This window comes from Coturnix japonica, chromosome 4, assembly GCF_001577835.2.
Source record: "Coturnix japonica isolate 7356 chromosome 4, Coturnix japonica 2.1, whole genome shotgun sequence".
NCBI classification, from domain to species: domain Eukaryota; kingdom Metazoa; phylum Chordata; class Aves; order Galliformes; family Phasianidae; genus Coturnix; species Coturnix japonica.
In genome coordinates, this window is record NC_029519.1 from 18,625,939 (window position 1) to 18,651,995 (window position 26,057).

Here is a 26,057-nt window from a genome sequence, read left to right on the forward strand (position 1 = left end):
CATTTATAGTTGTATAACCTGCTTGTACAGCTCATCTCAGCAGCAGCTCAAAAATGAGAGTTTATAGTACTGGAAAGATATCTTAAAAGATTAAATACTAATAGATGCCCACAAAGAAGGTCAATTACCAGATTTTTGGAAGCATGTACTAACTTCTCATTCAACACAAGTACACCAAAATGATGGTAAATTCATGGATACATAGTGTATTAAAGTAAAGCAATTTATTATCCTTGTAAGAACACCAAGAACATTTTTTTCAATTGAAACAAATTTTAGATAAATGAGGAGAGTTTTCTATAAATATTAGAGCTGATCATTCATCATTAAGTGCAATTAAATTATCAGTGTATCTTTCTCTTTTTTTTCCTTGCGAACTGTTCAGAGCACTGATAGAATTTTAAAAGGAATTCAACAAATGCTGTCTGAAAAAAATCAGTTTCTATGTTGCTGATGTATAATTCACTTTCCTTGTTTATATGATGTCGTATGTCATGTAGTATTATTTTTTTATTTATATAAAAACTGTCATGATTTTGTAATTTTTGCTATTGGTATTCCACATCATGACATCATGTGGAGCACAGAGAAGAACTACATGTCCCAGAGGACCTCATGGTCAGAGAGGAAAATACATCACAGAAGTGATGCTCTCTCTCACTGCCTGGCAGCGGGTGTGGGTGTGCTTCCAAGCCGTGAGCCTTCAATTTCAAAGTAGGCTTCTCAGTCTTCAGAAAACTCTCTGTCTTGTTTTACTTGACTTATTAGCCTCATTTTCAATTAAATTTCATTATATTTTATTATCTTGCATTCCGATATCAGAGTTAGTAAAATGTTTTTCTCCTTAGATCATCTCTGCTGCTGTTTGTTTCTTTGAGCCCAGCTCCCATCTCCCTTCCCCTTTTCCCTTCCCATTTTCTGGGGCTAGGGGCCCATGGGCCTACTGCCCCCTGGCACAGACATAGATTGATCTAGATAACTCTGTGATAAGAACACACTGAAAAATATAATGTTACTAGCAAATAAAATAGCTTTTTTTAAAAAAAAAAAAAAGTATTCTCTAATTTGTGAAACTTTAAAGATTATTTTTCCTAATAAATCAGTTTTCACCTTTATACTAAGAAGTGATAGTGTATAGGAAATTGGTAATCACAGACTGAACCTCTTATTAACCAGCTGAGGCAAGTGTTGGGTCAGCTGTGGGAGCACAGGTGAAGGTGATTCAGCTGTGCTCCTGGAAGGGGTGGAGCTTGATTCCACCTCTTGTAGACTTCATAAAAGGGGTGACCACTACAACAGCATCTCTTTTTGGAGACTGCTCCTTTGTGGAGTTTGGGTGACCAGCCTCAGCATTTTCCATCTAGATTGAAGGCCTCAGAATTGGTGAGTTTCTCCTATAGATAACCTTTGGCTATCTATTATACCACCATTCTTGTATTATCTCCTACTTTCTTACTTTACAGATAGATAGAAATAGGACTGAGCTTGTGGATATTTCGTAGCCTGTGTATGAATCTAAAATGCTTGAAGAGCTTTGTAATTTGGACATGTCAGCACTGCTTTCTTGTGTCACCAATTTGATTGTCTTTGTGCCTTCTCTTACTTCTGAGTATTAGCTTGACAAGTTATGTGTTGATGTATGTTTAAGGTGATCTAGAATTCCTTTTGAAACCAATGTTGTCTGAGACTTCAAAATATATGTCTAGTTGAACGTTTATAAGAATGACCTCAATGTTGCAAAGGCTGATTTTTATAAATTGCATGGGGCAAACAAGATTTGTTTACAAACTCTCAGAGGAAATGTAGCAGTTTTCTTCTTGCAATATAATATCAATATTGCACTGTGAGATATGATTTGGATATGATATTGGTTCATTTAGTAAATTTGATGAGAAATGAATATGAAAAGACATGAACATGCAAATAATGTCATCCTTGTACTGTTTTTTAATTCTTGCTTAATTAGCTATGGGTCAGAAGCACTGCTTCTGAAAAACGTACCGAAGGATTTTGAATGTACCAACAATATGGAAGTAGTGGTTATGAAAAAGATACTGGAAGTAAGGAGTTTAGTTTGGTCCCTTGACACATGCATTGTTTCTTATGAATTTTTAAAGTGGAATTTTTATTCAACTCTTGTTTCATAAAGCTTCAAAAGATGCCCAAGTGTTACAGACTTTAATATTCAGTTTATTGCACTCCAAAAGGTCCCTATGTAATCAAAAAGGGAATATTCTCTATTTAAAGAATTCATAATTTCGGGTCCTTTTCTAAAATTCTCCTCCCAAAACATTTTTTTTCATTAAGATGTAAATATATATTTTCAAGAAAGAACAAGTTCGGAATTGTGGGGTTACTAGATGTTGAAAATCTGCAGTTCCTCAGGGATAGTTATCATTTTTCCACTTATATATATATATTTTTTCAACTCTTCCAGAAAGATATGTGATTTACATGCCTATACTTGTACTGATAGAAGAGCTGAAGATTTGCTTCTGAAAAGACTTCTTGTTAATTGTAAGAGATGCACTAGGAAAGTAGGTTAAAATTGTGTTGCTAGGGAACAGAAATACATCCTAGCAACTGCTACTGAAAATTAAAACTGTGTGTTTTAAAGACAGTTTCAACCCACTGCAATTTAATTGTCTGATATTGTTTTCTTAAAGATGGCTAGTTTTGTGTTCATGGTCTTCATTATTTTATTTGAAAAATAGTATTTCTTATTTCTAGTTGTTATCTTAGAAATGTTAAGACATTTTTTGCCCTTTCCGGTGTCTCACAGTGTGCTGATAGCATGCTTGGTGTTCTGTAGAAATGTAACTCTTAGAGACCACATTCTAAGAATCCTGCCTGTAAATGAGGAAAGATTCTCATTAATCTATGGTTGTAAGTAACCAGTGCCCTAAGACTTGTTCTAGTGAATGGTTCTTTTTAAGTTCAGGGATTGAACATCTGAGGGATGATAAACTGTGCAAATATGATCCCAAATTATTTTTAGGAAAAGAAAGATTAAAATAAATAGTTTAAAAATTAATGAAGCCACTCTTTGTTTGGCAGTACTTCCATTGCCTTTCTGGACTCAACATTCTTTCCCATGCAGCTGTCATTTTTTGTTATATTTCTTCTTGTGTCCTTAGTACCTCTTCTTTTCTTTCAAACCTTTACTCTTTCCATCATCTCCCACTTTTTATTTGGTTGCTCTTCTAATCTTGCCTTATGTTGTCTTCTCTCTTTTACTCTTCCTTCTTCTCTGAATGATTTGATTATAGTCACTTCCCCTCATGAACTTCTGCTTTGGAAAACATGACATAGATCTTTATGATTCAATTTGGCATTGTTGATTATCTTCAAAGCACATGGGTTTTCATTAGTGACAGCTGAATGGCAGAGAAAAGCCCTCTGTATTTTGCAGTGTATAGGCTGGTACTATGCAAGCTCAGGACCATTTACTTGATCTATCTCCATATGCATTCTATGTCAGACACTGATGTATGTATAGACATAGAAATTTAGAACAATGGTTCCAGTTTGTGAGTATGTTCTTATGAGTGTAAATGTAATACTGTCTTAGTCATTCCCTATTTGCCAAAGTAAATACTGGTATAAAGACAGAATAGGCTAACATTGAAAGCTGAAATAGGCTCCAGCTTGTGTTGTCTTCTTGTACGACATCGTTGAGTCAATCTTGGGGTAACAGAAAATGACTAAGCATGTAAAACTGGCCATGAAATTGTTACATTATGAAGTGCTGTTTCTTGCTAGTGAAGGTCTGTAAATGAGTAGGAACTCTGAGGGAGGTTTAGATACTGAAAACGAAGTTAAGGCACAACAGATGAAGTGAAGACAATCAGGTGTGATAGAATTTACTTTTTATAATAATCTCAGGGAAAATACCAATGTCTGAAGGTGAATGTTGCGAAGCAGCAGCTTCTGGTTGAGGTTGGTACACAATTCACTGATCTTCACAGAGGAAGATCATAAATGAATCAGGAAATTTTGAGGAATGAGTCAGTTCTTATAGGTGTGTCAAGAGGAAGACTAGAAAATCAAAATGAAGGAATCATTTCTGTATTGTGGTTTGAAGGATTGGAGTACCATAGAAATAACTGACTGGAAGTACAGGGATTGAATATTTGGTGTACCTTTGTTTTGGTTTAGATTTGGCATGCGAGTGCCTTTTGTGAAGCAGTTGAACAGCTCTTCTTTCACTCACCAATCTGAAAGCAGACAGTCAAACCCAGCAAATTTCTCCGCATTGGACCACTGGCCATTTTTATGCACTTAATTGTCAAAAACATAGGGAAATTACTGTTTTCAAACTGAGGGCAAACAGAAGATTATCCATTTGGATGAGAGATGTGGTTCCCCACTCATCTGTTATATTTCCACAACCTGGGTTTGTTTGCAAGACGTATCTCAAGTATACCCTTGGCCATTTAAAAGACTATAGATCAGAATGATCAGTTCAAAATTAATCTGTGAAGCAGTAGACAAAAGATGCACAAGTTCCACCTTTGTAATGCCATTCATGCCTTGGGAATATCTCGTACACAAAAGGAGCTGCTATATCCTGTTAAACAGTTGCCAATGAATTCATTTGATGTATAGCCCTGTGAAAAATCTATCACTTATTGGTTCTCACCTGTTCTGTGAAGGACACAAGTACACAAGTCACGTACACTTACACTTCTAAATGAGACCACAGGCAATAAGTTCATTTGGCTATTGCAATATTGATTTTATGGCAGCTAATGGTAAAAAGTCTGTTAAAATCTATTTACCTAAACATGCAATTAAATAGAATTTGGAAGAATATTTGCTGTAGTGTTGGCTTCATACGCCCACAAAACTGAAGTGTATTTTTGACCTTATTTCGTTTTAATCAAAGAAATAGGATATTTTTTCCTGCTAAATTTAGACGAGATATTCTGTGGACTATTTAATATTTTTGTAGAAATTCTTTGCTTCATTGAGATCAAATTTTTTTTGTCCTCTTTGTAAGGAAGTGTTATAGTGTCACCATGGCTACAGGTTAAGAACAAGAAAATGTTATGTGGGAGGATACTTAAATATATATTTCTAAGTAAAACAGCAGAAGAAGATTATGGATATCAAAGTTATTCCTTACAGTGATAACATTTTAGACGTATTTTTTCTGTATGAAAGTTTTCTTAAACTGTGTGATCTCCCAAAACACTTTTTTTATCCATTACATACTTAAAACTGAACAAATTTTGATGTATCCACAACTGCATTTTAATAATAAAGCATATACTCTTCTCACTAAGTAGTGTAATGTAAATGTCTTGCATTCCTCCCACTCATTCCTATGATGAAGTAGATTTAAAAGATCATGTTCCCATAAAGAGAACCAAATATGCTGACTATAGTTCTTGGACTGCTGAAGCTTACCCAAATACTAACGTAATGTTGATTACTGAAGCTTCCTACTAATATTTAATGAGGCTCATTAATGAGGTAGGGTTTTAAGTGACCTCTGCTGTTTCCAGATTACCAAACAGAAATGATAGGGTTTTTAACATGCTTGTATATAAATAACCCAAGGATTGAGGAGCTTCATACATGCTTACCTGAGGGAAAATAAGATTTCAGAAGCTGTAAATCTCAGACAATGTTGTGTATGTCTGACTTGTTTATTTATCCAAATTCAGTAGAATTATACTCAAAATACCTGTAAATGTAACCATAGTTTAAAAAGAAAAGGTATAATACATAATTGTGTTCAACTTTAATGACACAGGATACAAGGCAACAGATACTGGGTTTTTGAAAATTGAAGTTCTTCACATGTTTAATCTTTGAAGGAACATAAAAAATCCTGCCTAGCTTAAAGGCAAACTCTGCCTAGAAATAACTATGTACAGTAGATGCTAAGTTAATAAAGGGCTGTCACAAAGATGTGATAAAGTAAAAAATAGTACAGTCCTTGTACAGCTAAAGCCTCAATAAGCTTAGAAATAATGAAAAGTAATCAGCACTGTGTCTGGATTCTTGATTAATAGCTAACTAAATCTCACAGCCTGCTGAATATGGGAGTTCAGTTAGATGACGCTATATCTCATCAGTGTGAACTGATCTCCCATTTAAGAAACTGGTTTGGTAATCTTACTCAGATCCTCAAAAGATTTCACTTTGCATTACCAAACCACTTAATGGCTTGTCACAAGTTGGTAAAAGCAGTAATGTATGATTGCAGTGATCTATAGCTCAGGATAAAAGTGAAACAGCTCTATTGAGAAGGTGCTTGCATGTACTAAGTTCCATCTATGATATCCTGGTTATCTTCTCCTTCATTAGCAATAAAGGTAGATCTCATAGTAGTTTTCACTTTTTATATATATTTTTTGTGTGTTTCAGAGAATGGGATATTCAGGGGAGGGTGAATTAATTGGAAGTGGAACATCAGTTAGAGATGATTTGCCTGTTTTCCATTGCATTTATTTCCACATCTCCTGATTTTCATCAGTATTGTCATTTATTGTGGTTTTAAATAAGTGTCTTGCATTTCATATATTCAAAGGTATGTTGTTCAGGAAGCTTGACAGAAAATTGACAGACATAAAAAATTGCTCTGTGAAAGTCAGACAGCATCACTTAAGTCTCAAAGCACAGCTGAACAGGCAGGATATTTAATGAAACTTAATAGATTCTGAAATGTGGTTGACATGAACAAACTTTTATGATTAAATTAAGGATAGTTTCCAGTCCAAAAACCCAAATTAACTACAGAAAAAACAATTCTAATGGCTCCAGCACCCTAAGTAGGATTGGATTAAAGCAAATGCGTGCTAAAGCTGACAGTGATCACTGATCAAAACTTAAGTCCTTTTAGCCCCAAGGTAACTGAATCAGATTTCATCACCGTAAACCTTAAGGTATAAAATAGGAATTGAACTCATGGGGTGATGCAAGCTGGCTATGAAATTAGGAGGCCTTGGCTCACAAAATATGAAAAGTTGGCATGCCCAATGGAAATGATGTTCTAAGTAGTTCATAGTAAGAATGAGAAAAGCAGCTTGTACTCCTCTGGAAGAATAAACAGCAGTTCTCTTTTTGCAGCACTCATATTCCACACATTAATAAGTATTAGGGAAAAGAAAGTAGAGTATATGTTAAAGTAGGAATAAAAATAGTGATCCTTTGAAGTTTCTAAACATTAAAAAGTCTATTGTGGAACTTATGTGTAAAATATAAAAATTTTTCTGTGAGGAAATAATTATGAAGGCCAATACTTTTTGTCATCTTTGCAAGAAAAAGGAATCAAACTAGGTACATGAAATAGTATATTTTCCTAACAAACAAAAATGCTGGTAAGAATGATAGCACTTGACAAGTAAGTAAAAAATAATTTACTTTTGGTAAATATTATATTTTTACATTTTTTCCATTTGCTACTCTGCCAGCATCTTCACCCTCTGTGTGTTTGCCTCTTGAACTTTTCAGTAAAAATAAACAAAGACAAAAAAGAAAAAAAAAGGAAAAATATGTAGTAAAGGACTCTAACTTAGGCATGATAAAAAAGCAGTGTGAGAATTTGTCCCAAAACAAGCATGCAACATGATATACATTACAAGTGGTGATTAAGCACTTCCACGATGTCCAAGTTATCTTACAAATGGATTGGATAACTGGAGTAGTAAGGGGTAATACGCTAGGTCTGGCTGCTACAGAGGCTGGAGATGAGAGATGTAGTTGTGAAAAAGAAGCAGAGCTTGTGCAGCATATGTTTTGTGTTGCTAAAGGGAATAAATAAGAACATTAAGAATCAACTGACAAGTATGTAGAAAGATACACAGAAATTGCAAACCTATTTGATCATTGTTCAGGGGTGATTTTTGCTGGAAAGAACTGTGCTACTACAGGAACTTCAGAATATGTGGGGAAAACACCACCAGGAGTCATCATATTTTGAGAAAATGCAATATCTTACTAATAGCTTTCTTTTCTGAATAGCGGCAACAAAATAATCAACAAAAAAATAGTATGTTTTCTGGGATGTGTTGAATGCAGTACCTTTAGAAACAAAAGTGTGGGAAGAGAATGTTACTCATCAGCATGTCCATGATCTTACTGATAGTCACAGGTAATGAGCAATACATGCTTTCATTTCTCTAAGAGCTACATTTATTGTGCTAATTAACCTTGTTCCAATTAGCCTGTCCTGTTCTGCTTTGATTAGACATAATGATTGGTTAAACTTAATGGTGATTATCAGATGTTGATTTAAAATGTTTTAAGGTAAGGCTACCAGATTGAAAGTGTTATTCAATACATAGCAGCCTAGTGTAATATTTCTTACTCGGTTTTCACATACTGGTGTAAGCTATCCAGTGAAAAGTTCCGGAAAATAAGGCACTCTATGTGTTGGGAGAGGGAAAATAAATAGCAGGTTTTGTTTGTGTAGTCTTGCCTGTTTGCAGTTCCAGAAGTCCCATTAACTATTTTAGCCCAACTTGGAGTCTGTAAGGGCATCTCCTTTTATCAGAGTAAAGGGAGATTTACCAGAATAAAGGTAGATTAAATGGTGAGGTAGGATTCCAATCTAAGATTCTGTTCTGTTGTCCTAGGTTCTGTTTGGCTCCCCACTTGAGGATGCATTTGAAGACAAAAGACATATATGGCATGAGATAACTCTGGGAGCTACATGCAGATGGAAGCCACTCAGAAGAGCTGTGTGTGATTTTGTGGCCCTGCCTCCATACTTATCTCTGCAGTAAAATTAAATCCATGGTAAGAGAATGATGCTGCTAGCTGAAATTAAGTGAGAACACTTTGGGAAGCAGAAGTGGACCTTTACAAAGTTACTACGAGTTCTGTTCTGTGCTGGACCAATTTAGAAATTGACATTAGAAGACAGATTAATTATTAATACCATGAAAGTGTTGCCTGTGAGATACTCCCACTAGTGTCTAAGAACTGCTGGTGTTCTCAGAAATAACCAGTGAGTATATGCTATGATGATCTCTTTTTTTCCCCAAGTGTACTCGAGTGAAATGTTCTGTGTTGTTCCCAGGGGAAATTAACCTTAACTTTCCCTTTAAATTTTCATGTGAAAATACACACTTGCCTTTTTATTTTTTCCTTTTAGAATGAGTAAAATTAAGAGGATAGGCAAAAGGCAATATAAAAATGCTTAAGAAAGTAACTGAGTGCAAAGGAATATCAATAGAAACAAAGCAGGAAAAAAGGAAGCCTCAAGGATGTGTAAACATTACTCAGCAAAAGCCAAAACCTGTTATCAAAACCATATTATTTAACAGATCCAAAATAGCAGCTCCTATGATGCTGTATGAAGATGAACTTCATCCTGGCCAGATCCAGTACAATTAGATTGTTTCTTTTTATTAGTTTCATAGAGTTTCTTTCTTTGCTTTCATTATTTGTTTCATGCTTAGAAACGAATTGCTTTTACTCCAAGATCTTTCTAAGAACAGACATGAGAGTGATATCCTTATAATTTCCTTGGGGAACCTTGTTAGTGTTGCTAATTTTATCCTGAAAACTTCTGTCGTATGGAATACGGGAGTTCAGATCATAAATCTCTGCTCTATCTGATACAAAAACAAAGATTTCTGGTGCTAACTGCCTAAATCCCAGACAAAAACTAATTATTTGGTTCCATGATCATCTAAGTTTTTGGATTGTCTTTGCATTCAGCCATTTGCTTGACTTCCAGTCTGAACTATCCTTTTGAGAATTTTTAATTTTAAAGTCACTGTGCTACTACAAAAGGGGCTGTACTTTGAAGAATCAGAATTTCTTGACGTTTAACCAGAAATGCCAGACAAGTTCTAACCTTTTTTCCAGCCTCACCACCCCCTTATTTATTTATCTATTTATTTATCTATTTATTTATTTATTTATTGGCTGATTACAACCTGTCTACAATCACACTGCAAATATGTGAATGGGGGCATGCCTAGACTGACAGGTTTAGGCAGGTCTGAGCACAATTTGGTTCTGCTAAGCCAAAGAAGGGCAGAGAAACCAAAATATAAGACAAAAATTCCAGCTACCTTAGTGCCATCTTTTACACAGCCTAATATGACAGCTCAGAGTTCAGTGTTCTGTAGTTCACCAGCAGGAAGAATTTTTCTGACTGTTAATCCTCAAAGAAGAAAAAATATTGCTTTTCTAACTTGCATAGCAGCTGCAGCTAACCATAGGGATCAAAGTGGTCATATTAATATATGTCATACACTTATTTCCCTGCCTCAGTATCAGCTGTATAAATGGCACAGAATTAAAATTTTTCATGAGATAAGTAGAAATTTGTCATTCCCTCAGCTATCATATTGATTATTAATCTCCTTATTCTCTATGTAGTATAAGTTCAGTTGTCTAAGGCACAATGCTAGATGGAGCATGGTAATCATACATGAGTTCTCCAACATCCTCTGTTTGCAAAATGAATCTTTACTTCCGATGAACATAATACCTTCAGTAATGGTTTGTGGGTTTTTTTGCACCCCTTCAGAATAGTCACTAAACTGGGGAAAATGACATTATCGCCTATATGCATAATACGCATGTTGAATATTAACAATGAGAAACTGTTTTCATCACTCACATTTTGGCTTAAACTAATTCCACCCCTACTGTCATTAACTGGTGGAAAGAGACAGGTGTGCTGCTGTACAATGTAATTGCACAAAACATCAGTGGTAAATCCATAGTAGGAAATTATTGGTGCTGGCACACTGTGAAAGTGAACTGAACAGATATAGGTCACAGCTTCTGAACGTTAGGCATCTTGGCTGGAGCTGATATTTCAGGAAGCTCAGACAGATGCACAGCACTTTACTGCAGTAATAAGGGATGTTAAAATTTCTTACCCTTCCATCCCTGACTCCCCATATAAATCTGTGTCTGACTAATGAAAAGTAATATAACTAACAAGTGATAGGCAGAAGTGTGGAATGAATGAAGGCTTGTTTCCTGTGGGCTGGTGCTTTGTAGTTGGTTGGTCTTCGTGGCTGAGATAAGCACTGGCATGCAGACTCTCAAGTATCACAAATAAATGTGAGCACCTTCTGTAGCCTTTCTTTCAACCAGAAACTTACATAGTTTTAATCCCGAGTTTGATCATATATTTCTGCAGAATGTATGGAAACATAATAATCTTTGAGATCAACATCCTTTTGTTTAATTTCAGTTGAAACAAGACTTTAAGTTTCAAAGCAATTTAGGAAACACACGTGCATATGTACTGAGAGTAAGCTACTTCTGACAGCATAGGAAATTATGGTAGAAATAAGACTGTGCTGTTCATAACTGCAGTTAGTGAGAAGTTAGAGAATACTTTCCCTTTGGAGGCATATAGAATTTTGAAAGTTGTTTTAATTTCTGTTTTGATAAGTTTGAGCTCAATCCTAGTTTGTGCTTTAGGAAATGATGCCAAATGAACTAGCTGTCTAGGAACTTTCGAAACACAGAAATAGGATGATGGATGATAAAGCAAGAGAATACAGGATTATGGACTTGAAAAATTTAGATTAATGTTGAAATTGCTGAAGTACTTGCTGGCACTAGTCTACAACACTGAGGATGAGATGCTTTGCATAATTTCTATAAAAGCATAGGACCTTCTTCCAAAAAAATATTCAATGTTAGTATGTAATATTTTACAGTTTTTGCGACTCAGCCTTAAAAAGGAATTCCAGATACTTTGGCAATCTTTTTGAAGATCGAAGAAGCAACTTTTTACTGAAAACCAATAATTTGGATTGTATTCATAATACTGATTTAGTACCAGTTAAAGCAGAAAACCTAGTATTTCTCTGAGATAATATACTTTTATGATGCATGTGATTAATGGTTGTATTACACAGTTTATCACAGGATTTAACACCAGTAAAGTATTATTCTTGGCAGATGTCAGTGTCAATGAAATTTGAACCATGGTTTACACAAGTTCTCATAAGAAATTCATCCATGGAAAGCTAGAAATGGCCCATTCAGAAATACAGAATAGTTAGAAAAGTGATTGCCTGGCAGTGGCGCTGCCTACCTGCAGCCTACTCTCCAGTCACAGAAGCACAGCTTCTTTGTATTTGTCACTTTAATGTGTACTTGTAATGACTGCAATCAGGCACATATGCACCTACGCAGAGGAATGGTAGCTTTGAGGCTGTTTCTTATAAAGGAAGAGATCGTATTTTAAACTGGCAGATAAAATCCCTGAATTTTATCTCTCTATAGACTCTGTATTTCTGAACTAAACGGTTATTTCAAAGTTAAACTGCATACTCAGATACATATACTATATTTACCTCTCTCCTAAGCAGGGGGAGTTTATTAACAGAGTAAAGGACTGGTAGCCAGCAGCAATAGAAAATAAGGATGTTTAGAATAAGAAACGTTAATTATGCATGGCTTTTTTGTTGTTGTAGTATTTTCTGGGTCTGACTGAATTTCTGACATCTTTGCTCTTTTCATTTGGTCTCATTGTTCAGAACAGCAATATTCCAAGGTCTACTCAGGTTTTAAATTCAGAAGTAAAAGAGATTTGTTGTAGAAGTGCTCATAATCAGGAGCCAGCATTTTCCAGATTGGTATAGCACATCTGTTCTAACTTCTAATTATGAATAGTATTATCTTGTGATTTTATGAACAGTGAAGTATACTAAAAGAACATGTGGAAATGTGTTTGCTATGCCAGAGGGGACTGTTAACAATCTGCACAGACATGCATCCACAAACTCCATCAGCAACTTTTTTTCCTCTTGCAGTTTTGAGAAGATCCTTCTGGAATATTTAGAATGACTCCTGCTAGAATTAGATAATCAAAGATACCATGCTTTGACAGTCTATACTGAAGTACAAAAGTACCTTTGATGTATTTCAAGCCTGTCCAGATAGTAATTATTCAGACATCTCATAGGTTTCATATTAAAGCCATAACATTGTGGCTTTTTCTGATTTGCTGTGCCCATACAGAGTTGTCAAAATTATAATACTACTTCTGTGCTAAATCTGCTGCTCTGGGTAGCCCTGCTGCAGACAGGTCTGGGCCCGATGTACCCTGCAACCTTGGCCATCCTGGGTTTCTTTGGACCTCTACTTTTGATCACTATCAGTGATAGAGCTTTGGTGTGACCCTGTGCATTTATTTTCCAGATACCCTGTATGAAGGGACACCAGCCTTTGTTAGCTCATAGGTGCTGCCATGTATAAATAGCAATTAAATGATTAATAATAGATGCTTCATGACTTTTCACTTCTAAAGTTTTTATTTATCAAGGTTTTATTTATCATTCTAAGGGAATAAAATAGAACATCCATGAAAGCAGTGGAATTTGATTCAGTGGAAACTCTGGGCATTAAATCAATGTTGAAAAAAAGAGTTTGATCTTTGGGAAGTTGATTCAATCTAGGAGACTTGACATCCACCCCCAGTGCCTTCATCAATTTTAATACTGCATTTTTACTGAACCAAGGTCCCTCAAACTGATCACGATGTGCTAGTGTTCTCTCTGTAATCTTCAATTAATGTGATTTTTCTTGTTGCTTTTCATTTTATTTTGTAAGCAGTTTTAAAAATTCCAAACCTAACTAAACATTAACTGAAAAATGCACTTTAGTAACATGACTATTAATTTTAAGTCTGAATTTGCTTCTGTGACATAGTTCTACAATGAAGTAGTATTTTGGATTGAAGAAATTTTTGTAAAGTTGGGTGGATGTACCAGTGAAACAATGCTCACATCTCTTATGCTGCTGACAGTGGCTGAAGATCCGAGATTAGCTGGATGGACTTTTGCAGTGGCTAAGAAAAGCTGCTCCGTTCTTATGCTTTTACGTAACACTGATGCCTTTGTAAGAAATTTACACTTTTTTTTTCCCCTGGTGTTTTCATCAACTAAAGGAAGTTGACATGGCCCATTAAACTTATGATACATGGTTACGTTATTTAAATAACTTGATATCACTGACATGAGATGAGATGAGTTGTTTTATGGATTATTAGAAGGGTGACCTTAAGGTTTATCATAACAAAATGGAAATTGTTTTTGTTCATTCTGAACATTCTTCAAGAACATATTCTATTTCTTCGGTGTCATAATTCTTCATCAACCTACGTTCTGCCTTTCAAATTAATGCTGCTGGAAAAAAATAGACTTAGGGTTTCTCTCACCAGGCTAGCAAATAAAATGTAATATGCTGGAGTAATTTTTAAGATTAATTTCAGTGATTTTCTAGCTGCCTGCTTTTAAAAGTTATGTGGCATGTCAGCAAGTATGGCACTTCAGTATCTAAATTTCATACTCTACCAAGGACTCCTATTGCATATGTCACGACTGCCAGTAATGTCTTTCATATTTATAATAGCTAATAAATAGTGCAATGTCTTTTCTAAAGACTTTAAATATTAAGCCTACACCAAGTATGTTGTTGTTTTTTTCATCATGCTTTAATGGTTGTAAAGAGATTCACCAATATTTTCTAAATCTTCCAAACTTATTGAGTTAAATAAGAATCAAGCTTTGTATATATTTTCTGTATTGATTAACACTAATAGTCATGCTGAAGAACAGAATATATCCCTAAGTTTCAGATTCTAAGTTTCAGATTTTGTATCTGGTCTTTTAAACATTCTGGTCTGAATTCTCCTACTTAATAATTTTACAGTTCTGTAGGGCAAAAAAACAAATTATTCAAAAAATATATACTTGCTAATAAATTGGTGTTTGGTTGTGGGGTTTTTTTTGTTGTTTTTTTTTTTGTTTTTTTTTTTAAGCCTGCTGTCCTGAATGTAAAAGAAAATATGCAAAACTCAGAATTTCCCACAATCTGATGGCACCAGGCACCATTACTTCTCTCCTCCTCAAGTCCAGATGCCTTTATTCCATCATTCCATTAAAAATAAACCAGAGCAAAACACACTGCTCTGGAAACCTGCAGCCAGCAATTGCCATGTACCTTATGCTGTGTTAGCTGTTGGCAGTGAATAGAAGCTCAGCAATGGCATGGCTCTTTGAACTAAAAGGATCTCCTGGAACAATAAAAGCAGTGGGGTTTTCCCACCTGGCCTTCCTGATAGACCTTCATTATCTCTAGACAGACCAGCACTATATCATGTGAAGTAAAGCAGTCTTAAATACAGTGGTTAAAAATCCTACCTCCTCTGATTTCCATGAAAAAATCCAAATAGAGACAGGATTTGACTGTTTATCCAGACTCCAAGATATTCCTTGATATTTATAGGATTCTGCTATGTAAAGAACTGCTGTTAAAGTTTCTTTGACAGTAATTCGACATCCACCAGCATGCAAGTTGATCCTGACTTGTTTTGGCACAAATAGTAGCAGTCAGCACGAGCCAGAGTTGCATCCAGACCCAAGTCTACAGAGGCACAAACATGTATAATAACATCATCTACCTCCTTTCTTGGCTCTGGCTTTCATAAAATATATCTAAGCTTATCCAAAGGATCTGAACAATTTCCTCTAAAAATCACTTAAACATTGAAAAATTATTTCTTCAGTATGCTAAGTGTTAGACAGAGAATTCATGGTGTGATATAAATGTTTTACTAGCACTCATTTAGGATGACCTTACATTACTCTCATCTGGCACAGCTATAATTGAGTCATATGGTTATCCTAAATGCACATCAAGGATGTATTCATGCTAAGATGCACCAGTGAGGCCAGCAGGTCATCGGAGAGGCAAGTATGAAATACTTGACAAGAATGACTCGCTTCTGGAATGTAACTCTGGCTCCTGATACCTCTTTCTTTCTGTGCTCTGCAAGGGCTGGCATGTTTCTGAAGCAGACTGGAACACCACAGGGGAAAAAAGTATGAAAAAAATAATTTGCCTTTGTATGATGAAAAGTTGATTTGAGGCTATTTAAGTCTAACCAGCAAGCAACTATGACAGGTAAGATTAGCAAACATTTACGGGTAGACAAGATGAAAAACAAGATGTGCATTTCTGTAACTTAATGGTATGCTTAGGTATCAGCCAAAAGCCTCAACAAAGCCTCAATTCACAGTAAAATAATTTTAATAAAGCTATTTATTCTAGCCTTTGGAATTTACAAGGATGTAGTAAGGAAATCTAATATGTGAAGCTGTGTGGCTTGCAATACAGCTCCCTGACATTGAAAATAACCAATTGGTAAACATAAGTTACTACATAATTAGGGAGGGGAGGAATGCTCTAACAAACCTTTTCCTTCCACAGCCACCTCTTCTGCTAGCATGCTGAACACTGTCATGAGATGGTGCTTTGAAAATCTGGTGTCAGAACAGTAGTTTCAATGCATTTATCTTCTTTCTTTAGTGACTCCCTCCATTGCTGCGTACTTACCTTTCTTAGCATGTTTCAGTGTACTGTTCTGAGGCAGGGATATACTCTCACACATATGAGATTTTTTATGAGCCTACCACAGTTTTGTGCAGAGCACCATAGCTGTGAAAGAGGCTGAAAGGGATTGACCTGCAATCTGTTTGTGCCTGAAAGGAAAATAAAAGGCTAAATAGATCATAGTAGTTTCTTGTCTTACTACGGCCATGCAAGTAATACTGTGAGAAAAGGGAATAAATTGAATGCAACTCTGGCTGGCAGTTGGAGAATGAGAAGATCCTGTAACGAAAAGCTACTATATTAACTCCCATGAGTGAGTTAATATAAATAATCCTTGTGGACTTCCTTTGGTTCTCACCCCGAATACATAGGATTCCTTTCTTGCTTTTTCTCTCTATTATTTATGATTTCTCACTTTTATAATTTTGTCTGTCATTATTTCATATGAAGATCATCTTCTGACTAGTAGTGTAGGTTATATAACAACGATAATATTTAATGTTCTATAGCAGTTTCACCCAGAACACTTCACTTCATACAAATGTGATACCTTTGAAAAGCAGACACTTCTGGAAATGCAGATGAGTTAGGATAATGATGAAAATTTGAGACTGAGGAAAAGGGCATACTATTCTTGTTACTAAAGGTGCCATTTTATCATTAACATTCATACAAAAATTAAAAAGCAGAATTTCTGTTGTAATTTTCTTTTTCAGTGATGCTGTAATTGTGCAAGGTTCAGTCACAATTGCATTCACAACATTCTGTCTGTTCCCTTTGACTGATGAAGATTTGGAGTGGCTGAATCACCAAGAATATTTGAACCTGTGGTGCCAGACAGTCTAAGCCTGCAGTATTAAGATATCCCTTTCCTGATTTCTCTTTTTTCTTTTTTCTTTCTTAATGCAGTGTCTTTTTTATCTTTACTTAAAATTTCCCCTCTTTTGTGCCAGGATATTTGGCAGCTACTGGGATTTTTTTTATGGGTAGAGTAGTTATGCATTTACTGGGCTATAAATTCACCGCCTTTCTTTTAATTCCAGTCAAATGAACCACTTGCCTGATGTTTGTTTTCCCTTTTGTTTCTCCAGTAAATATCAGAATTGGGATTGGCTGGTTTGCATGTTGTGGTTATTTACTTGCTCTTAACCCTGCTAATGTGAGGTACCTTTGCTATTAAATAGCTTTGCCCCAGAAATATGCAACTACAGTCATCCTTGTCACAGGATACAAGACAGACATCAACACACTGACCCAGGTGCTCAGATTCAGCTGGCAAAACAGAAATTCATGCATTTTATGACTGCAGGAGAAAAGAAAAGCAAACTGAAGGTGCTATATGATGCTATCTTATTATATGTTAACATTATTTATGGGTAACTCACTTTTCAAAATTTCAGTAGAAATGTTTATTCAGATGAACCTAAGCAGGTTAAGATGCATTCCCTATAACTCTGAACCTCAGCTGCACACCTGTATTAGATTTAATTATGTTCATTTACAGCTGCAGAAGAGAGGAAGATGCTTTAAAGGCCTAATTTCTCTCATCTCTTTTAAATTCCTGCTTTAGGAGGAAAGGAATCAAAGTCACAGTCCCAGTGCACAAGCATGCTACAACATGGTGTGTGTATTCGTGCCTGTCTTTCTCAATAGCTGTTTCAGCCTGGGCAGAGCAGGGACGGTAAAGACAGGGGAACTGACTAAAAAAATAAACAAGCCAAAATGATAAATCATCACCATTAAGCTCAAATGATTGTTGAAGATTACATCTAGAAGACTAATATGTTACTTAATATGACCATTAGTAATAAAACTGAAATTCCACCTGGGACTGCCTACCTGTGATAGGCAGCAGTTAACCTAGTGCACTATTAACTATGGCAGCAGATAACATACAGGTGACTCTGGGTCTTCACAATCCCTATTGCTATTGAGAAGTGACAATAGGAAAATCCCGTGACATTTTACTTCAGGTTTAGGCATTGTGACTTCTAAGAGCTAAGATGAAATATTAAAAATAAATAAATAAATAAATACAAAAACAATTATTTTTTCATTCTTTTAATCAGCATCAAGGTGCTGTTTTAGGAATGGCAGCAGCCTTTGGAGATTCAACAGCATGATTACTATTTTTAATAGCCCTTATAATTATTGCAAGTGCTATCTATTTTATTTTGCTCTTATTCAAGGAGGAATACGATTGTTACTCTGTACCCAGAGGAACCCAGTACACAAACTAATCAGAGTAAAAAGTTCTATAATGAGCATGTATGTGTTATGATCAGGTGGCAAACCACTCCACTTTCTATAATCCAGATAGCCTTTGATTTTGTCTTTGAAGCTTTTGGTTTTCTGTAGCTGAGGTAAAGCTGTGACACAGTCTGTGCTTTCAGAGAAACTTCTTTGGTTTTGAAGCAGATTGAGAAATGGATGACACATTACTCATTTAAAGGCAAGGATTCCATTTTTAGAATAAATTGCTCTATTTTCAAAACAGAAGCTCTTTTGGTGTATTCAGAGATGCAATAGTCTCGAGGATAACTACCATTTGTATTTTCCCCTTTTTCTCAATTATTTGAGGTTTTTCACAGGACTTAATAGTGAAAAACAGTTTAATACTGGCATAGCTCCATGCCATATTTTTCCCCAGTTCTGAACCACAAGAGAAGGAATAGAAGTTAAAAGGTTTATCAGGCATGGGCTAAGTGCTAAATCATAGACGAGGTTTTTCTTAGGTCTGCAAGTGCCAGGAAGGTAATGGATAATGGGCTGGTAGTAAGGTGTCATGCCAGGGGAAAATACTGCCATGCCACTGAAGTCCCAAAAGGAGAAAAAAAAAAAAAAAAAAGTTATAGCACAGGAAGGTTATTGCCAACAAGCAGTGGGATCAAGTAAATGAGTGCAGCTGCCAAGCAGCATCAGGAGTGTGAGTTTTATGGGTGAGAGCCTCTTTTTCTAATTCTGACTTTCACAATTGAATAGTAACGTACCAATGCTAATTTCTCCAGTCAGGCATCCTGAGGTGCTTTCTCTCAGTGTTACCATGATCACTAAGTAGGAGTCACAGGAAATGTGTGGCTGAAATTTCCCTCATGGGGCTGGATAAAATACAGAAGTTCTGTAGAAAATTTAGCTTTTATTTCTTTTGGTATAATTCTCTCATTAATGTATTTAAATACAGCTCTTTATGTATGTGTTTATTCTTTACATGATACAATCCATACTTCAAACTTGACGCTTCGGGTATTTTTACTATGCCGTAAAACAGTGCTGATCTTCCTTGCTGACGTAGAACAAACTGCCTCACCGGTTTGTTGGCGGGGTAAAAAATGGAAACACAAAGACACATAAATGTTTAATACAGAAGTAATTTTTAGTTTTTTTATTATTATTATTCTCATTTGAGAAACTGTGATACATTAGCATATAATGAATGAAATTCACATCTCCACAATCAAAGAGGGTTAGTATATAACGCAGCAAGATTTTAACCTACATCAGAGCCAAATTTATAGGAAATTAAAAAGCTGTAAAACCTGGGAAACAAATTGCAGTAAAATATTAGCTTTTTCTTTTATTGACAGACTTTTGCAGATATTCTAATGTGAATTACTAATATGCATGAAATATATTTCAAAGAAATACTTGACTGAAAATTGTACTTAAAAGTAACTATTTGTTGAGCTCTACATAAGTTTAAAGAAGAAGCTGCTTTTAAATTGTTACTTCACTAGCCAAAGAAATCAGAGGGGAAAAGGATGGTCTAGAGTCTATCTAGAACTAGAGATATAAACCACATTTCCCATTCTACCAAACGCACTAAGTAAATTCCTGAATACGTTGCTTAATTTCCATCAGCCTTCAGCTTGGCTCAGCAGCATTCATACAGCTCATGAACCAGTAATGAAGAAAACTGCAGTAAAGACTGTAGAATAACTGTGCAAATGGCCATTTTATATGTATTTACAACAGCTGAAGGATTTCAGCTCTACCATTGGAACAGGGAATTCACACAGCTGAAGGGCCATTTTGCCTGTATTTCTAAGAGCTGAGCACCTTCAGCTGTGCCAATTTCTTTGTTGCAGAGGCAGAGAGAAAGAATAATCTAATGCATACTTGCCTACTTTCCTTTGCAGTCTGTGCATATGCTAGCCTGAAAGTAGGAATCCAGTTTACCATATCCAGTTATTTTTTAAAAGTATTCTGGGAACTGAAGCTTCCGTACCTTATTCTAAGGTTTCCAAATAATAAAAGTTTGAACCTGGTTTTCTGAAATGCAATTATTCTACTGAGGAGGAAGGTATGTTGTAGACGCATCTTTGATCTGCCTCTATGGATTCCTTCCTAAGCCACTGCAGTTGGTAAAGTTTTCCAGTGTGTTTTTTTTCCTGTCTGCATACTGTAGCAAAGTCTCTGCTAAATGTCACTGCTTTTGTTGCTGATGATTATGTTCTTGTTTCTTTCTTTTTTTTTTTTTTTTTTTTTTTTTTTTTGTGGTAGATACTACTGTTTTCCTTTTCTCTTACTGCTTCATTTTAAAACAGAAAGGAAGAGTCTTTGTATGGGGTAACGTAACTTGTAATGTGACGTACTGACAAAATCTTAATGATGTAATTTACTTCTTAGTAAGAAATACTGAATCAAATTTGCTTTTAGAACATCTGGCAATGCATTCACATGGAAACAATTTTGAAACTTAGGGATGTATTTTTATGATGAGTTATTACCTTAGTCTGACTCTAGCATTAGCCATACCTTAACCTAATACATTACCATAACTATTACACTTGCACAAACACCTCATTTCAGACTCCGTGTTTACTTTTGAAATGGCAAAATACTCATTACAAGCTCCATGTATTTGCTATAAACCCAAGTAAAAATAATATCTGACACTTAATAAGCAAACTGTCTTCTTCCCAAAACACCATAAATTAAAAGTGTCATGTAGTGTAACTTCACAATGGAAATGTGAGGGCTATTTGTTAAAAATTTATCTGTCTAAACCTGTTACTCTGCATACAATTAAGAACCATCAACAGTGTTTAAAAAAATGAAAATAAAAAAAAAGCCTACTTATGAACTGTTAGAGAATTATCCCTTTGCCGTGTTCTTCAGCACAAGTATGAGAGGTTAATGGTGATTACTGCTCTTTTAGGTTGCTGGCTGGAGTTTGTTTCATTCTACAGTTGGAAGAGGCTTTCCCACTCAGTATCTTCTTTTATGCCATTTCTTGGATTTGCAGGTAGGACAAGCTGCAGTATCAAAACGTTTGTAATTGAAAAGCTGCAAGTTTGATTTATTTACTTGTATTCAATGGTGGTTCTTGTGTTTTTCTTAGGAAGTAAGGGAAAACAGAGTCAGTTTTACTGGAATATCATAAAGCTTTTAATAAAAATGCCGTTGTTAAGAAGAATGGTAAATCTAGGTTGTACTTTGCAGGTGTGCTCTGAAGGAAAATGACTTTCTGTTTATATGGGCTTATTGCTCATGCTTTGGACATACTGTAAATAATTGGAATGGTGGTACCTGGCTCAGATGTAAGAGTCCTAGTATTTGCACATGTTTCTTTCTGGCTTACAAAAATCTTCATATACTTTTAGGTGTGTGAAAATGAGTTCTTTTGAGGTTTCCTTTTACTCTATGGATTGCAGTAGTATTGTCAATAAATGGTCTTGCTGTATTCCTTGTTATATAGTGTACTGCAATTGCTTTTCTCCTACTTACGTATATGCACTTCAAAAGTAATAAAAATTAGAGAGTCCAGTGGACAATGTTTTGGTACTAATGTAACACTTAAAAAACAAACAAACAAACAAAACCCATAATTTTTATTTATGCTATTGATGATGTTTTAAAAGACAAGCTGAGAAAAGATGTTTTTACCAAGTAAAAGAGATGTGGTCACTGGAGAAGGTGCCTTGCTTTTCACTTGATACCTACCATGCAGTATGAAGAATGAGAACTTAGAATAAATGCATGCAAAAGCTGATAGTGTGCTTTACTGCATGTAACTGTATTGTTTGAGGTTCTGCATTTCCCATTTCTTTACTTTCATTATTTGTTTATTTTTTCTTCAGACCTTTAGAAACAGTGTCATATTGTTAGAGACTGGGAATCTCATCCTGGTGTTGTGTTTAGAAGATACAATTGTATTAGCTTCTCTGCTGTTTGGTTTTGATGATATTTGCATCTAGATGCAGCAACTGGTTTGCCTCTATTGATGTTTAATTTTTCAGGTCTCTCTTCTGTCTCCCACTCTTCAAACATTCTGGACTTCTATGCTCCACTTGGCATTTTCTCAGTGGTTTATGTGTTTAAAGTGGCCAAGAGAGAAACATTCCTAAAAGAAAGAGAGGCGATTTGTCTGTGCTGTTTTGTGCTTGCATCTGGGTGACTGGTGGGAAGTCTTATAGAGATTGGACTTGTCTGGGGCATTGAGTGTGAGAGCAAATGCAGTCTGTTTTAAGTACCCGGCCTAAATTTTGTATAGTACAGATTCTACACTGTTTCTCCTCTTTTACTTAGCATTGAGTTTTCTGGATATGAAGACACAGAAAACAGAACTGTGCATGTGATCTTAGAAAACAATTGGGCCTCATTTTGTTTTAACCTGGAAAATGCAGAAGTGATGAAGTAACAGGGAAAGCTGGGGCAAAAGAAAATCTCTTCAGACTGAAAACTCTATAGCAGAAAATCATTATTTTTGTACTTATTTTCCTTTCTCCTGCAGTGTAAATCACATGCTTCGTTGTGAGTTTTGCTATTTGGCAACATTTTTCTTTATTCTTTTTTTTTTTTTTTCTTTTTCCATCCAATAAATCCTTACCAGCCAATAAGAAGTGGGGATGAAGGATACCTTTCTGAATCTATGAATCTCTGAAATCAATGAGAAGTCTGCTTGTTAGATTATATACTTCAGAGTTGAAAAATGTCTGATTTGTTACTCAGTACATCTAGCCAAAAAATGCTCAAACCCATCTTCCCACAGACATAATCACAGTTTTCTTAAGCTTTCTCAAATAAAACTTCTGAACTGTTACTTCTTTGAAGGTATTCAGAGAATGGAAGAACTGTGTTCATGGTGAAGGAGTGTGAGCTTCTTAAAGTGCAGGGAATGGTTTCTTCTAGTTGCTTTCTCTCTGTGCCATGGGGATCTGACAGAATTTGAGTAGCTAGTAAGTGAAGGCACCTGCTGGAAATTCCACCCCCAAATGTATTTCTTTTCCAAAACTACTCTTTGGTTCCCTGCCAGGGACCTTTCTCAGTCTGCTTTTGTTCAAATGAACACAGACATGTTTATTTCATGCGTTTTCCACGTTGAAGCGATATGGCTTACAGACAGCTCAGTGAAAACAAAGAATGAGGCCCCAGACTCAGTACTTTCTGAGGGAAGAGTACGTTGCTGCCTAAGAATTTGGGATGGTGTGTGAAAGTGGTTTTATGGTTTTACTTTGGATGTGCAAAGTAATTTGAGGGTTCTGTAGTGGTTACATACCATTCTTGGAGCTCATGCTTGCTGTCTTTTTGACAGTGATGATTGAGAATCACCTCAAGGTCACTTTGTGGTGTGCAAACATTTTGTATACAACTCTGATCCTCTAGAAGATACTTTAGATTACTTAGACTGTTCTTGACTGTCTGTCTTCTTGGTCTGCCTATATGATGAAAGAGTGAAGTACTTGGTTTTTTAAGCATTTTATGAGACACCATTTATTAAAAAGTGTTAAGGTTACAGCAGGAAAGCAATAATCATTTGATAAGAACAATAACAAAGCTATAGACTGCGTGGAATGTTGTTAAACATTGTGTTGGACTTAATAACTCAGTGCTTTCTTAATACTGATGTGAGATGCATATTAAAATAGCTTATCTGGATTGGTTTGACTTACTTTAATGTAGGGAGCAAAAAGAAAACTTGGAAGGGGACAGTAGTCCTTCAACAGGAGAGCTGGAGGCGGGGGTGAAAGGAAACAAATCTAATTATTTTTCCGGGGGGGGGGGGATGTTGGGTTTTTGTTTTTTGTTTGTTTTTGCCTTAAAATTTATAAATCTGCTATAAAAGAATAGTAGTAGCGATAATGGCTTTTCCTCAACTGACAGGGTTGGTTGATGTTTCTTCCTTTTACTGAAAAGACCAGATAACATAATAAGATTACCTGTAAAAAGCCAACATAAATCGTTAAGCATATTCAGAAACTTACGAGAACTTTCACAAAGGACATTTTGTTATCAAATGCTACTAACGTAAACTCTGGTATGGAACAGTATTAAAAATTTCCATGCTTTCTAAATAGTTTCAGCAGCATGCAAAAACCAATTTCTTGTACATTTTGTTATGAGCTTTTAAAATAACTTCAATTGAATTGTCACAGCAGTGTTAGGTGTCCTTCATAGGATTGTATTTTGCAATAATTTTCCCTCTGTAATATTAGGTTGTTGGGCATTGTAAGTCCCGGTGAGCTTGGTGAGTGAAAAATAGACTGTCATGAAATCTAAATTCCAGAGCTGTCAAATCTAGGCACAGAAATGTTAACTCTTGTTTGGTTCAGCAATATAACAGTCTTGTGTAATGCCAAAAGTAATATCAACTTACTTGATTTCTAGATGAAACCTCGTCATCATTAGTACCCCCAAAAACCTAAGCAGATGAGGAAGCTAAACAATGAAAGAAATGGCTGTTTCTGGGGATTTTTGGCAATTAATTTTAGAATTACTATTCATGATATCAACCTTGGCTAAGATTTTCATTAAAGTAATGCAAAGGTCTTGGAAGCTGAACTGAGCCTGATTAGTGCTGCTGCCAAGTACACTGCAACCTTCTGTTTTGCAAGGAATTATGTGTTCTGATTTATGATATATTTTTGAAACAATGGAAGTTTTTAAGCATGTATGCAGCCTCTACTGACCTTAACTCTAGGAACTTCTGTGCAGCACTGATAATGGATTTAATGCTTTAAGTCCTCAGATTAGGATAAGGATAGGCTTCCAATTGGATATACTGGTGGCCTACCCTAAGAACAAGAGAAATTCCTTGCAGCTCTGGAGATACTCTAAGAGACCTGTGAATTTCTCTCAAAATGCAGAACTAAATAGATTAGAAGAACTGACAATATAGAAAAACCTTTTGGCCAGAAGAGAAGAGCCAAAGCAAGTGTACCTCCTTTGGTAAATGTAAAAGGAGAACTGGCTTCAACAGATGAAGAGAAGGCTGAGGTACTGAATGAGTTCTCGAAATGAGTTATGAAACACTTAAGGAGTGGAAAAGTCCAAAATTCTGTGCAGGACAAAATTAGCCTGTATTCTTTTTAGTGGAGATAGGGAAAGGAGAACAAAGCACATCTGTCTGTCAAAACAAAAACACCTAAGAATATGAAAAATTTTCTTCCAGGTTTTTTCTGTAATGGAAACCAAGGTTGAGAAATTAGAGAAAACTAGTCTAAGTGTTGCATCATAGTAAAGTGACACAATGCTCAGTTTGTAGAAAGTAATAGTTAAAGAGTAGTCATCCAGAGACAGCACTTTACTTAGCCATTTCATTAAAACTGCTGTTGGTTTCACATTTGCCAATAGCAAACTACCAGGTTTTCATTGCTAAGGGTTCCATTTGTTTGTTGGTCTTTGTTGTTTCCCAGGTTGTCTTTTTGCTAACAGTTATAAATTATCCAGTCTGGAAGCTGCCCACCTGTGCATAAAAATTGCCTTCAGCAAAGAAAGAAGTT

At 35.6% G+C, this 26,057-nt stretch overlaps 1 long non-coding RNA gene across 7 annotated transcripts in view; it reads left to right on the top strand.

The window, feature by feature from the left end:
* The window catches only part of LOC107313058, a 156,730-nt gene that overhangs the window by 87,514 nt on the left and 43,159 nt on the right, over window positions 1-26,057 (top strand). For 5 of the 7 annotated variants that reach the window (XR_004306928.1, XR_001554760.2, XR_001554763.2 and 2 more), the window contains exons 2-3: window positions 8,589-8,751; window positions 21,494-21,580. This is a non-coding gene — a long non-coding RNA (uncharacterized LOC107313058). Of the gene's footprint in view, window positions 1-1,296; window positions 1,384-8,588; window positions 8,752-15,778; window positions 15,907-21,493; window positions 21,581-26,057 lie in introns of those variants that run through there. The other 2 variants (XR_001554766.2, XR_001554764.1) reach the window with 2 other exon arrangements.